Source organism: Motacilla alba, chromosome 2 (assembly GCF_015832195.1).
Source record: "Motacilla alba alba isolate MOTALB_02 chromosome 2, Motacilla_alba_V1.0_pri, whole genome shotgun sequence".
Taxonomy (NCBI): Eukaryota; Metazoa; Chordata; class Aves; order Passeriformes; family Motacillidae; genus Motacilla; species Motacilla alba.
In genome coordinates, this window is record NC_052017.1 from 148,120,484 (window position 1) to 148,132,813 (window position 12,330).

Below are 12,330 nucleotides of genomic sequence, written 5' to 3' on the forward strand. Positions count from 1 at the left end.
CCAGAGGCAGCTGTACCTTCCTGACGTCAGCAGCTCTGCAGGGCACAGTCTGTGTCCTCTGCCAACTGCTCAGCATCACAGGCACTTCCCAGCACTTGCTGGACTGTCACTTGCTGTCCTCAGAGGACTGCAAGGGCTGGAGGCCACCATAATTTTGTATCCCTGCCTCTCAGGGATACAGGCTCCCCATCTGTGTGTTTGTGCAAGGAGTGAGATCCGACTCTCACCATATGAGGCTTCTGCTGATGGGATCCAGCTGTGATTCATCTGCTTGATGAGGGACAGGGAAAGACAAGTGGTGCCCTAAAATGATGGCCATGGCTCCTGTTGGGTAAGTCAGGCATGGGGGAGGAAGAGTGTAGGAGCCAGTTTCCTGCCTGCCTGCTGCATATTTGGGACTTGGCTTTGCTGACCACTGGCTCCCCCTCAGTTTTTCTCCCCAGGCTGTGACATTTTTACTGATGGACCTGTTGAGCTGAAAGAAAAATGAAGATGCCTGCAGTGCACAAAGAGCTGCTCCTCTGGGCAGCCCTGAGGTCTCTCCTGAGTGGTTTGGAGCACATTGGTCCTGCCTGTCTCCAGTTCTTGCATGACAAGGGATGTGAAGTCCCTTACCTGTTATAAATGCACCCTGTGAGGGTAAGCCAGGATCCCTCTCTCCATCCCAGTCTGCACAGTTTACCACAGGTCTTACAATTGTGGGGGTTCTGACAAGGTTCCCCAGTTCAAAGCACCAGCAAAGTGAGCCACCAGGACTCTTTGGCCACCCAACAAAACATATCATGTCTCAGCTGTCCCTACTGATCCAAACTTCTTTGGGATCCTTTGTAGGATCTCACTGTGATCTTTCTGGCCCCCCAACCCAGGTCTGGCCACTCACCTCTTGTACTCTATTTTTTTTTTTTTTTTGCTAGATTATTTTTTTCAAAGATTCAGAAGCTAATTGCCAAGAACTCAATGTCCAGTGTCATAACCTCACTGCAGAACTCTCCCCATTCCCAGCAAAGTATTTGCCATTGGTTTTGTTTGTCACTGGGACACTAGTGCTTGAAGGGGAAAGCTGCACAAGCTTTGGGCCTTGGCATTACTTGGGCACCATGCCCTGGGAGGTCAGTGCTGGGTGGGGTGGCTCTTGCCCAGCTCTGGTTTGAAGGCTGCAGAGCAGGAATTGGCAGGATTGTTGGCCCTGGATGGTTGAAGAGCCCCCAGAGAGCTCTCAGCGCTCTGCTTCTGTGTTTATGGCAGTGGGAAGTGCAGTGCGGCAGAGCTGAGAAAACCTTGAACTGAAGAGCTGAAAACCTTGAACTCAAGATGTGCTGTGCCCTGCAAGGATGCAGAGGCCAGAGGAACATTTGAAAAACCATGGAAAGGAAGTTGTGGGGAATTTAAGGACCCAGTCTGGTGTCTCCACCTGCTCTGATTTAGCAGTGACCACAAATTTGGAAAAGGGCAGCAGGAGGCTCCCAGGGCCATCTGTTCAACTTTTGGGGTTTTTTGTTATATTAGTAACCTAGCCCAAGAGGAAGGACACCTGCAACTTGGAAAATCTGGTACTTGGACCCACAAACCTAAAAAAAGGCTTTAGAGAAAGACATCCTCTCCCTGCTCACTCTCTGCAAACATGTTAATCCTCCTCTCCCATTCCCTTTGTTTGCCTGGTTTGGAGAGATTTGGAAGGGCTCAGGGCAGGGCTGTCTTTTGTTAGACGTGCACAGAGCTCAGCAATGCTCTGATCTGGAGCAGGGCAGCATAAATCTGGGGGATTATCATAGGAAATGCCACAGTGATGAAAAGCCCTGTAGGAACGGGGAGAAAAGAAAGGGCCCCATTTGGGAAGAAAAAAAAAATCCCGACAATCACCCTGCTGCTTGCCTACAAGTGATTCCTAAAATTTCTGCCTCTGGAAAAAGCTGGTACATTTGCTGATTTTTTCCCCCCTTTTGTTTTGGAGGAGGTGTGTTCCTTTGTGTTCTCAGCTGCTTAGAATCACAGATCCTGTCCTTGAAGCAAGTTCTGTGTGAGGGGCCTCCCTGGGGACAAAAATCCCCATTTTCTGGGGTGGTGCCTCAGTTTCCTTATGGTTGGAATCATCCTTTTAAGCAGAATCTGCAGAAGTGGTCTGGGAAACATTCAGGAAGGAAAGGAGGGAATCACCTATGTGATTTGCTGGAAACCACAATGTCAAAATAATAACTTTTCTCCTAAAAACAAATGGAACAGGGTGCTGGGCAGCAGAATCCAGCTGGTACTATTTGTGGTGGTGGTGGTATGTTTGGGTATTGGGTTATGGACCTTTTTGTCTCCCATCTGGAGCAGAGAAAACCTGCTGAGACCTGAGTCAGGTGGAAACATGATGGTTCAGAAACCCAAGGGGATATTTTCTTTGTCTGGGATGCAATTATAGACAGCACCAGGTTATCCCTGCTGGTGAGGTTTTGAACTCACTGAGGTGTGATCCGTGGGTGTCATGATGGAGGGAGGACCAAGCCCCTACTCCAGTTTGTGCTTAAGATTTCAAAGCAAATTTCTTATCAGGAGCAAAAGCTCCACCTGCCACTGCTGAATCATTCCTTTCCATAACTTCATCTTGGTACTGACAGCTTCAGTCTTTGTTATGTTGGGAGTGCTGCAAGGTGCTGTTTGATTTGCCTTTCATGTCACCCGGAGGGATTATTTTCTACAAAAGCACTATTACATGTAACAAATAGTGTTAAATTGACTAATGAAAGGGGATGTGTTCCTGCCTTGGAAAACATCCAAACCAAACCAGCTGGAATGACCTGAAGGCAGCAAATGTGATCCATAAGGGCAGACCAGCAGAATTGGGCTTGTTTAATCTACAGAAGAGACAACAGAAGGCAAACCTGATAAGAGCTGTGGAGGTGTCTGGAGATGTTCCAGGCAGTTTCCCTGGGAATGGTGCAAGGTGGGTTCGTCTCGCACGGTTTAGTTCATTAACACCAGTCTGGACCAGGTGACCAGCCCAGTTTGTGATGGTCTCAGTGTAGAGGCTTCCTTTGGGTAAGAGGAAGCTGATTGCTTGTGTCTCCTAGGGCAGGGATGTGCAATCATCATCCCTGTCCTGTGTAATTCAGAGTTAGAGCCACAGCAGCAGCCAGAGGTTCCCCCATGGTGCTGGAGCCACAGGTTAATCCCATGGCTGTAACACAACCTAAGGTGGCACCTTCTTTTGGGCAAATTCTGCTGGCTTCTTTAAAGCAAAAATCCAGCCTGCTGTGCTTGCTAAACTGGGCTCTGCTTCTTTGGGTGTCTTTCCATTTTCCAAGAAAAATAAACCGCAGGCTCTGTATTTTTAGATACGCCATCTGATCATAGCTAGTCATATATCAGTCCCAATACTGTGAGTCAAGAGGCTGGGCTCCATTGCTGAACTCCCTTGGGCAAGAACCAGTGGCTTGAGCCATCCTGGGTGTATTAATAAATCAGAGTGTTTAAAATAATCTTACACTTCCTTAGGTAAGCTGCTCACAAAGAATAATACAGTTGGGAATTATTAATGTCAGCATCTTAGAAGCTCTGATTCTCTGGGTGAACTTGATACTGTTGTGAGTGGGAGAAGAGCAGCCCTGGAATGAGACAGATCTAATCTAGGCAGGGGACAGAGGCAGCTCGACTCCTCTTCCTTTCCCTCTCCTGCCAGTGACTGATTCCTGACGTCTGGCCCTTGCTATTTCAGTCCTGGGTATTCTCTGAGGCGGCTGCTGGTTGGAGTGAGCTTTATGGTGGCCCCTTCAAAAAGCATCTGATCAACCTGCCTTGCACAATAGTGCACAAATGAGGAGTAATTGGTGTATTTTAAGCCTCTTGCTGGTTTTCCTCAGCCTCCACAAGTCTGTGTCTCTAACACCACCACAGCCTGCAGACAATTTTCTGTGTGTTTGATCAAAGCAGTGGGAAGCCTCAAAGTTGGTGTGTGAAAAATGCCTGGTTCCTGAAAGTGTATTTGTTGTGCTACTTTATCACTCTAATGAGAATCAATTTATCCACATAATTGGTAGCTGGAGACAGCATAACACGGCTTGGCAGCCTGGATTTTTCTCAGAGATGTATTGCTTGGCATATTCAACCCAGGCAAAAGGAGCCAGCCTGGCTGCCGGGGAACTGCAGCTCATTGAGTGCCAAGCAGGTGAAACCCAGCACGACAACTCAGCTTTCTCTCTCCATCGTACCAGAAAAAGACTTTGGGGATAAAGGTGAAATTGCACCTGGCTGAATGTCTCGCTGAAGGTCTCTTCCAACCTGAGCTGCTCTATAATTCTATACTTTTTGAACAAGGAGTTACAGACATAGGACAAGGGGGAATGATTTTAAACTGGGATAGATTTAGATTAGATATGAGCAAGAAATTCTTCACTGTGAAGATGAGGAGAGTCTGGACTGGGTCGCCCAGAGAAGGTGTGGCTGCTCCATCCCTGGAAGTGATCAAGGCCAGGTTGGACGGGGCTTGGAGCAACCTGGGATAGTGGGAGGTGTCCCTGCCATGACAGCAGGTTTGGAAGTAAGTGATTTTTAAGGTCTCCTCCAACCCAGACTGTTCTGTGTTTCTGTGATTCTGATATGCCTAATAATGCATTAGCCTCTCTGTTGAGATGGATAATGACCAGTTAGACTGTGGTGGGTGCAGGAAAAGGTGTACTCTGCCTGTTCACTTTGCTCTGCTCAGGATCAGCTGCTGGAGCATGGCCAAACCAGCAAGAGGGTGCCCATAGATCCCACTGAGAGGAGAGGCTGGTTGCACACTAGTGGCTCTGTGTGGTGGAGGTGTGTGACCTCCAGCAGTCTCCTGTCCTCTGTACTTGAGTGCCAGAAACCTCCTTCATGTCATGCAAGAAGCTGGTTTTCCTGCTGAGGCTGTCTCAGTGCCCTCTCCTGCTGTCCCCAGGTACCCACTTTACTGCATCCTTCTGAGTTCACCACTCTGAGAGGGCCCTGGTGGGTTACAAATGCCAGTGCTGGTCTCTGTGTGGGTCAGTGGGCTCAGAGCTCAGTGCTGTTTCTCCTCGCTAATGCCTACCTGCAGCAAACAGCCTACTCTGATGTAGGTCTTTGCAGTTGTTGGTAGCTCTGAATGAAACAAAATTTTGGCAAACCTCCACAGGCATCCCTGCCCTCATCTAGGAGGCTCAAGACTACTTGTGATAGCCACAATATGGGGCAGCTCCCCAAAGTGGCCCAAATCCATCTCTCTAGGTGTCCCATAGACAGGGTGACAAATTCAGTACATTCAAGGATGGGAAGCTGTCTGCTGGACCAGCACACTGGAAGCCATTCCCTACATTTTTAGCCTTAGAGGCATTTCCCAGAGCCTTATCATTTTTTGGCAGATATTTGTAGAGAGGGTGGCTGGAGCCATGAAGAGGAAGGGACATTTGACAGTAAATCTTTTTTGCATCAACGTGGAAGAAGCCATCCTTTCTGTCGTGTGGTAATGACTGTAGTGGTGCTTTTCAGGCTGTGATAGATGAGATGTACACCTTTTATAGATTATGTGTAAGAGGCAATAAAGAATTCAGTTCTTCTGTGTCTATACACTAATGGTGTATTGATCCCAGTAAATATCCTGCTGAGACTGAACAGCAGCATCCCTGGTTAGTGTCATCCTGATGGGTGACATCATTTCTTTGGTTGTCACAGCCAGCTCAGCCTAATCCCATCTGACCCCCACAGCTTTACTGATCCTTCACTCTGGCTCTGGGCTTCACTTTTCTATTCCCCTGATTCATCCTTCACCTCAGCACAACTACTTCTGTCTCTGGACTTTGTCATGCTTGGCTGGACTCTGCTGTGCCTCTCTGGGATTTCCTGGATGGGAAGTGTTTCCCTGCTAAGCCATCAGTAGGATTTGCTCAGCTATTTGTGATCTGCGAAAATGTACAGCTAAAAGCAACAAATTAAAATGCAAGGATGAAAAATGGATGAGAGGCAAAAGAGAGAGCAGGAAGGGTCCTGACAGCATTTACAGATGAGTTGGCTAAGAAGTAGCAGACATTCCTCAGAAGGGGCTGTAGATTTTACCATAGGTGTCATGGGATGTTCACTAACAGGCATCTTTAGGTAATAAGTAGTATCACTTCCTCCTAAACCTGGTGACTGGACATTTATACAAACCTGCTATAACAGCCCAGGGTGGAAAGAGAAATCACAGAATCATTGAACCACAGCATGGCTTGGGTTGCAAGAAACCTTAGAGATCATCTAGTTCCAAGCCCCCTGCCATGGCAGGGACATCTTCCACTAGAAAAGGTTGTCCAAAGCTCCACCCAACCTGGACTTGAAGTCCAAAAAATGTGAAGTTTGAAATGTTACTCCCATGGGGAATTTTCGTCTCCCATTTTAAAAAGGGCTCAGGGATTTGGATTCCTGATTTTAGGCATCAAGATTCACATGTTCTTAATGGGTGAGGTTTCTTTAAACCCTGAGGTGATGAGCCCCTGCCTGCTAAACATCCCCCTTTGCTTGTCTCCAGCCCCTTAAAATGTGGACTGCCAAAATCCTGCAGCCCTTCTGACAACTTGGAGTACAGGATTTGGTCCTCTCCCTCTGAAAGGGGATATAGGGCCAGGACAGCCTGCATCCCTGTGAGAACCACGTCATCCCAAGGGCATGATGCACTTGAGGGGGAACAGAGCTGTGGTGGTGGTGTACGTGCGCCTGGTGGGATTTATTGCTGTGTTCAGCAGCCTCCTCCGTTCTGCTTGCTCTGCCTCGGAGAGAACGTGCTGTGAGAGATGTTTCATGTGCAAATCCTTCCTTGGCCTTTGCCTTCTGCTTCAAAACTGGGGAAGAAAGACTTCTAGGGTGCTTTTGGCACCTTTAGGCTCTGCGGGGAGGGAAGAAATGGCTCCATGTCTGTGTTTTATCTCAGTGCACTGGAGACATGGGGAAGGAGGCTTGAGCAGGGTGAGGGAAAATGCTCTGAAAAAGATTAATAAAGTAGCTGCTCAATTGCATTGTTAAGTTGCCATGTGTCCTTGTAAGAAAGGATGGGGAGAAGATGGGGATTTTCCTTCTAACTGTGGGTTTGCAGAGATATCTGTGCACAAAGGAGATGGAAAATGTCTTAGTAAAGAGGTTTCTGCCAAAGGGAGGCTTGTGCCCTCGCTTGTGCTGGCAGATGCTACAGTAGGAGGATGGTGGGCATTTCTCCCTCCTTTTTCCATGGCTGCCCAGCTTTCCCCTGCTCAGGGAGAGATTTACAGAGTGAGCTGAGATGCAGCATTGCATCTAATCGTGGGCGACAGAAGTATTCGCCCTGGTGGTTTTCAACTGGGACCGTCACGCGCAAGTAATAAGGATTAAACTTGTATGCCCACTGTTTTATTTCTGAATGGAGGAGTTTTAGCTTTGCAGAAGGAGCTGTCATTTCAGGAAAAGGGCTGTCTTTTTGCTGAAGAAGAGCAATTGGCCCTGGCATGTGAGAAATGCTAGAGGAAAAGGCGCCTCCTGTCACCAAAACACAGCTGAAATGATTCCGAAGAGCTACGTTGCCAATTCATCACACTGCCACTGAGTGCGGGTTGTGTAAACACTGGGAGATGCTCTCTCTAAGCTGTGCTGTGGCCAGACATGTCCCAGTTGGCAGAGACTTGCTGATGGACCTAGTGAGGCCATTCATCGTTTTCAGCCATCCCAGCCACTTCCTCACCCACACAGCAACCAGAGTAAGGACATTTCCGTATCATTTCCCTGGGGAAAGTTTTCTGCTTCCTAACCTTAAACTATAAAGTTTATTTTGAGCCTTCTCAGATGACATTTTCATGGCCTTAGTCTAAAAATCCTGTGTCTAGCTCTGCATCTCTATACAGGGACACTTGTGGGATGCACAGGTGTGTCTGCAGCTGGACTTGACACAAGTAATCTGTATATGGAAGTTTACCAGAAATACTCAAGTTTTCATGCAGAATCCCTCACAGGGCTCTTTACCATTCAAATAGGTCAGTTCAGTTTACAGAAAACCCAACATTTCCCTCGATGAGATGCTCTTTATGCTCTTTTCCTTTGCACCAGCTCTGAACTCCCCAACCCTCCTCTATCCCTCCAGCACCTGGCTGGAACACACTCCTTCCTCTCCAGTGCTGTTCCCACCCACGTGGAGCCAACTCGCATCCAAACCCACGTGCTCCGCTCCCGACCCAGCACGCAAGGACTCCCATCCCCATCTGGACGCCTCCAAACTCTCAGTCCAGCCGGGATCAGAACGCGCAGCCTTCCCAAGCTGCTGCCGGTGAATGTCCCTCCCTCTGCCCCCTCTCTCCCAGCCCGAATCACCGCAGTATCACTGCCGCAGGCAGTACTCACAGCGCCGGAATGACAAAGCTCAGCTGCTGAGCCCGGAGCCCGCTCCAGATTCCCGGACCGAGTGGCCGTGGGCTCGCTCCCCGGCGCTGGGCACGGCGCGGGGATGATACAGGAACCAGACCTCCTTGGTTTACTTTTACGTTGACGTCAGTGTCTTTTCGAGCCTCCACGGCTCGTTTTGGTAAAAAGGATGTCTTCAGGGGAGAGGGGAGGGGTCGGGAAGGGAGAGGAGTGAGGATGAGCTGGAGATGAACTTTTGTGATGTGAGCGAACAGCGGTGGGAGGTTTTAGGGGCTCATGCTGAAAGAAGAGGTGCTTGTGGAGACCAGGAAATCCTGGGTGTAGCTCATCACCTCAAGATGGGTACACTGGAGACCTGACCCTCACACAGAAATTATAGAAATCTTAGAGTGGCTTGGGTCAGAAAGAACATTAAAGACCATCTAGTTTTAATCCCCTGCCATAGGCAGGGACACCTTCCACAAGACCAGATGGCTCAGGGTCCTGTCCAACCTGGTTTTGAACACTTCCAGGGATGGGGCACCCACAACTCTGGGCAGTCTGTACCAGTACCTCACTACCTTCTACATAAAGAATTTCCCTCCCCCAGCCCTGTGCAGTCACTGTGCAGCCAAAGTGTGCATGAACATTTTTGGAGGGTGTGGAAAGGGCTGGTACTTGCGAGGGATTTGGAGAACACCATCAGGAAGCAGAGCCTGTGAGTGAGATCACTAATGCCAAATTGTTCACAGCACATCAATCACACCTATGTTTTGGGTTTCTTTTGTCCACGAGCAAAGCCAGATGCTTTTGCATGACCACATAACTTCCAGGAATTCCAGACTCAGACTTTCATGCCCTAAATGCTGGTGGGGTTTTTTTAGGTTTTTGTTGAGTAATGTGATGCAAATCATTGAGCACTTGGATCTCAGAGCCTCAGGTAAGGCAAATACAGAATTTGCTCCAGTGCTGCTGGACCAACTGTTATTAAACAATTAAACCTATGCTCTCTTTGGATCATGGATCACTTTTCCAGCTCTTAACACAACTGGTCTATCATCCATTATGAGACCGTCTGTACTTTGATACAAATAATTCATTATGAACTTTTAGGAGCAGACAGCAAGATTGGTCTGTGTGAATCCAGGTACCAGACTCATAAAGAACACCGATGACCTGATGACATTGATGTATTTGGTTTGGAGGATACTAGGCTGTGCCAAAAAAACCCTGCAGGGAGCAGGGATTATAGACAAGGAAGCATCATCTAGTGCTGCCAGGATGATTGGGCAGTACTGGTTTGTTTGGAAAACAGAAGTGAGAAAATAGTTTTTTGCTCTGATGTACCATCACTGCAGAGAAGAAGAGACACAGAAAGGGAAAGCTCTTGTTGTTCAGCTCATCCATGGCAGAGCCAAGTAATAAGTCCAGTTTCTTATCCATTGGATCACACACTCCCAGTCATAAATAATTCTACCCTCGAAGGTTCCCGGTGTCCTTGTCAGAACCAATACACTGTTCATGGCTGAAGAAAGACAGAGTCTTATAAAAACCAGAAAAAGAGTTCCTTGTAAATCACCACATCTATACTTAGAAATGTGTTAGACTTTTCTAAGCTTCAGTTCAGAGCATGTAAAGTGTTTTTTTTCTTTTTCCGAGTTGAAAAATCCATCCAAAGGTCAGTCAGAAACAGGAATAAAACTGTCTTTCTAATCTCAAGCTGCTGTAATAGCATTTTTGGCAGTGAATGATAAACTTGAGCAGTTGAGGTTTACATGACAGATGAAGTGAACTTGTCTTTGTCTATACATTAAATGACCCAGCACTGGCCCTTTTTCATCTCTTCTCCCAACCTATCAGACTATTTATAGATTTTTACTACAAATGGACCTCCTGAACAGAGGAAGGCAGATCAGCTAGATCTGAAGAAAGCATCATGGTGGAGCTGTGCCCATAAAGCCATCATTCCTGGGCAGGAATCCCATTTTAGTGATAACCTCCCAGGAATATTAACTCTTCCTTTACCTGATTTTTAGATACTTATACAGTTTTTAGCGAGTGTGAAGGGTTGTTCAGGGGGATTTTATGGTCATGTAGGTGTTAGATTGAAAGCAAAGTGACATATCCTGGCTAGAGCTCTCAGAGACATCCAGGAAATGAGATCTACTGCCACTACACAGATGGCACCTGGCCGCAGGAACTTGAAAGCCATGATTCAGAGCTCTCAACTCGAATGAAAAGTGGGCACTTCTCATTACATAGTCCTTCATGGGTAGATGGTGATAACACTCAAGGGTGGCAGAGATTTGGGGGCTTTTCTCTGTCATGCGTCCTAGATAAGAAAGCCTTGCTGGACACCTGCAGTCCTTGCTCTGTTAAGTCTGGAGGAATATATTCAGGGTCTGGTTTTTTTTTTTTTTTAGATGTGTTAATGTTCATTTGAGTGGAGACTCTTCCATGACCTTGGCTATGCAGCTGCACAATAATGTGCCCTGTCTGTGCAGGGAGTCCTAGTGGAAACCAGGAAATTTCTACAGCAGTGAGGCTGTCATCCCTAGATATTTTATCTTGGTAACTGAGGGTCAGGTCATGTGGATTTGAATCCTGTTGTGTACAGGAGGGACTTTGCAGTGAGAAAAAACATCCTCTCCCTGTTTTGAGTGAGTTTCTAAGCTATTGAATAAAAAATATTTGAATAAGCAGGTTCTTCATCTTTTGGTGCTCTTCTGCAGGGCTGGTTGTGCTGAGGTGCCTCCTGGCCTGAGCTGCCACTGATCTCAGCAAGACTCAGTGGTGAGGTGGGTCTGGTGAGCAGACCAGATCTGAAAACACAGGTACTTCTAGGCTTCAGAAGGTGTCTTCAGCCTCACAGTGAAAAATATTGTCAAGCCTCCCCTAGGTACACTGGATACTTTAGGTTTCAGAGCAGCTGGTGAAAGAGAGGTTTAGAACCACAGTTTTTGACATATGAGCCTGAGGTGGGAGATAGGGAGCCTGTAGGCTCCCAAACCTTCAAGGAGGATTGGGTCCCACATGTCCTCTGGTGGGTGGCTGCAGTCTGTGGGATATTCTTCAAAGCTGAACATCAGCTCTCCAGGCCCTGCAGGGAGGACTTGGCTGCTTCTTGCCTTTAGGATACCCTGGTACATATTCAGCTATTCATAGCTCCAAGCAAGATGCTCCTTTGCCCATCTTCCCTCTTTCTCCTGGACAAAGGCCCCAGGCAGTGTCAGACTCATAAGGCTTCAAACATCCAAATGTTTTAGGTACTTAGATGAGCTGATGAGCTTTCCAATCCCATGCTTTGTAGAGGAACACAGAGCAGCTGGGAGAGTGTAGATTTAGCCTGGCACATATCTGAGGAGTTTTTGAGGATGGAAGAAAATATTTCCTTCAGTTCCTACTGCTGGGAGCAAAGGTGGATCTTGGAGACTGCAGGAGCTTGGCTCTGTACTTTGAAGACATGAACATCCAGGGTATCCTGGGGAGGGAGAGCAGAACAGGCTCTCTCTGCTCCAACAGCTGCTTTCAAACCAATTCTGCAGGCAGGCAAATCTGCATCATTCCAGAAAGAGCAGAGGTCTCTCCAAAAGTGAACATGCCGAGGTGGAGTCAAACAAGAGTTCAGCCCTTCATGCTGCCAAAGAAATGCCTCTAACCCAGCAGAGAAGGGCACACCACTCTTGGAATCCTTGTGAGCACAGTGGGAGATCTTCGCTTTAGTAGCATTCCCAAAAAGCATCCCTTTCCCAGCCATCCTGCTGTGTCCTTCTTCATAGCCAGGCTTGGCTGTGAGAGGCATCAGAGCTGGCAGTGGCACGCAGGACTTTGTGGCCATGTCCCCATGGCTGGTCCCCAGCCCAGCCTGGCATCCTGAGCTCTTCATGTCAGTGCATTTCATGGCATGGGCCAGCATGGCTTGGCTTAGAGGAGAAAGCAGAGAAGACAAGCTTGGGGCTGGACTCATTCTCTCTGTATGGAGATGCCTGGTCCCACCTGAGATGCTGAAAA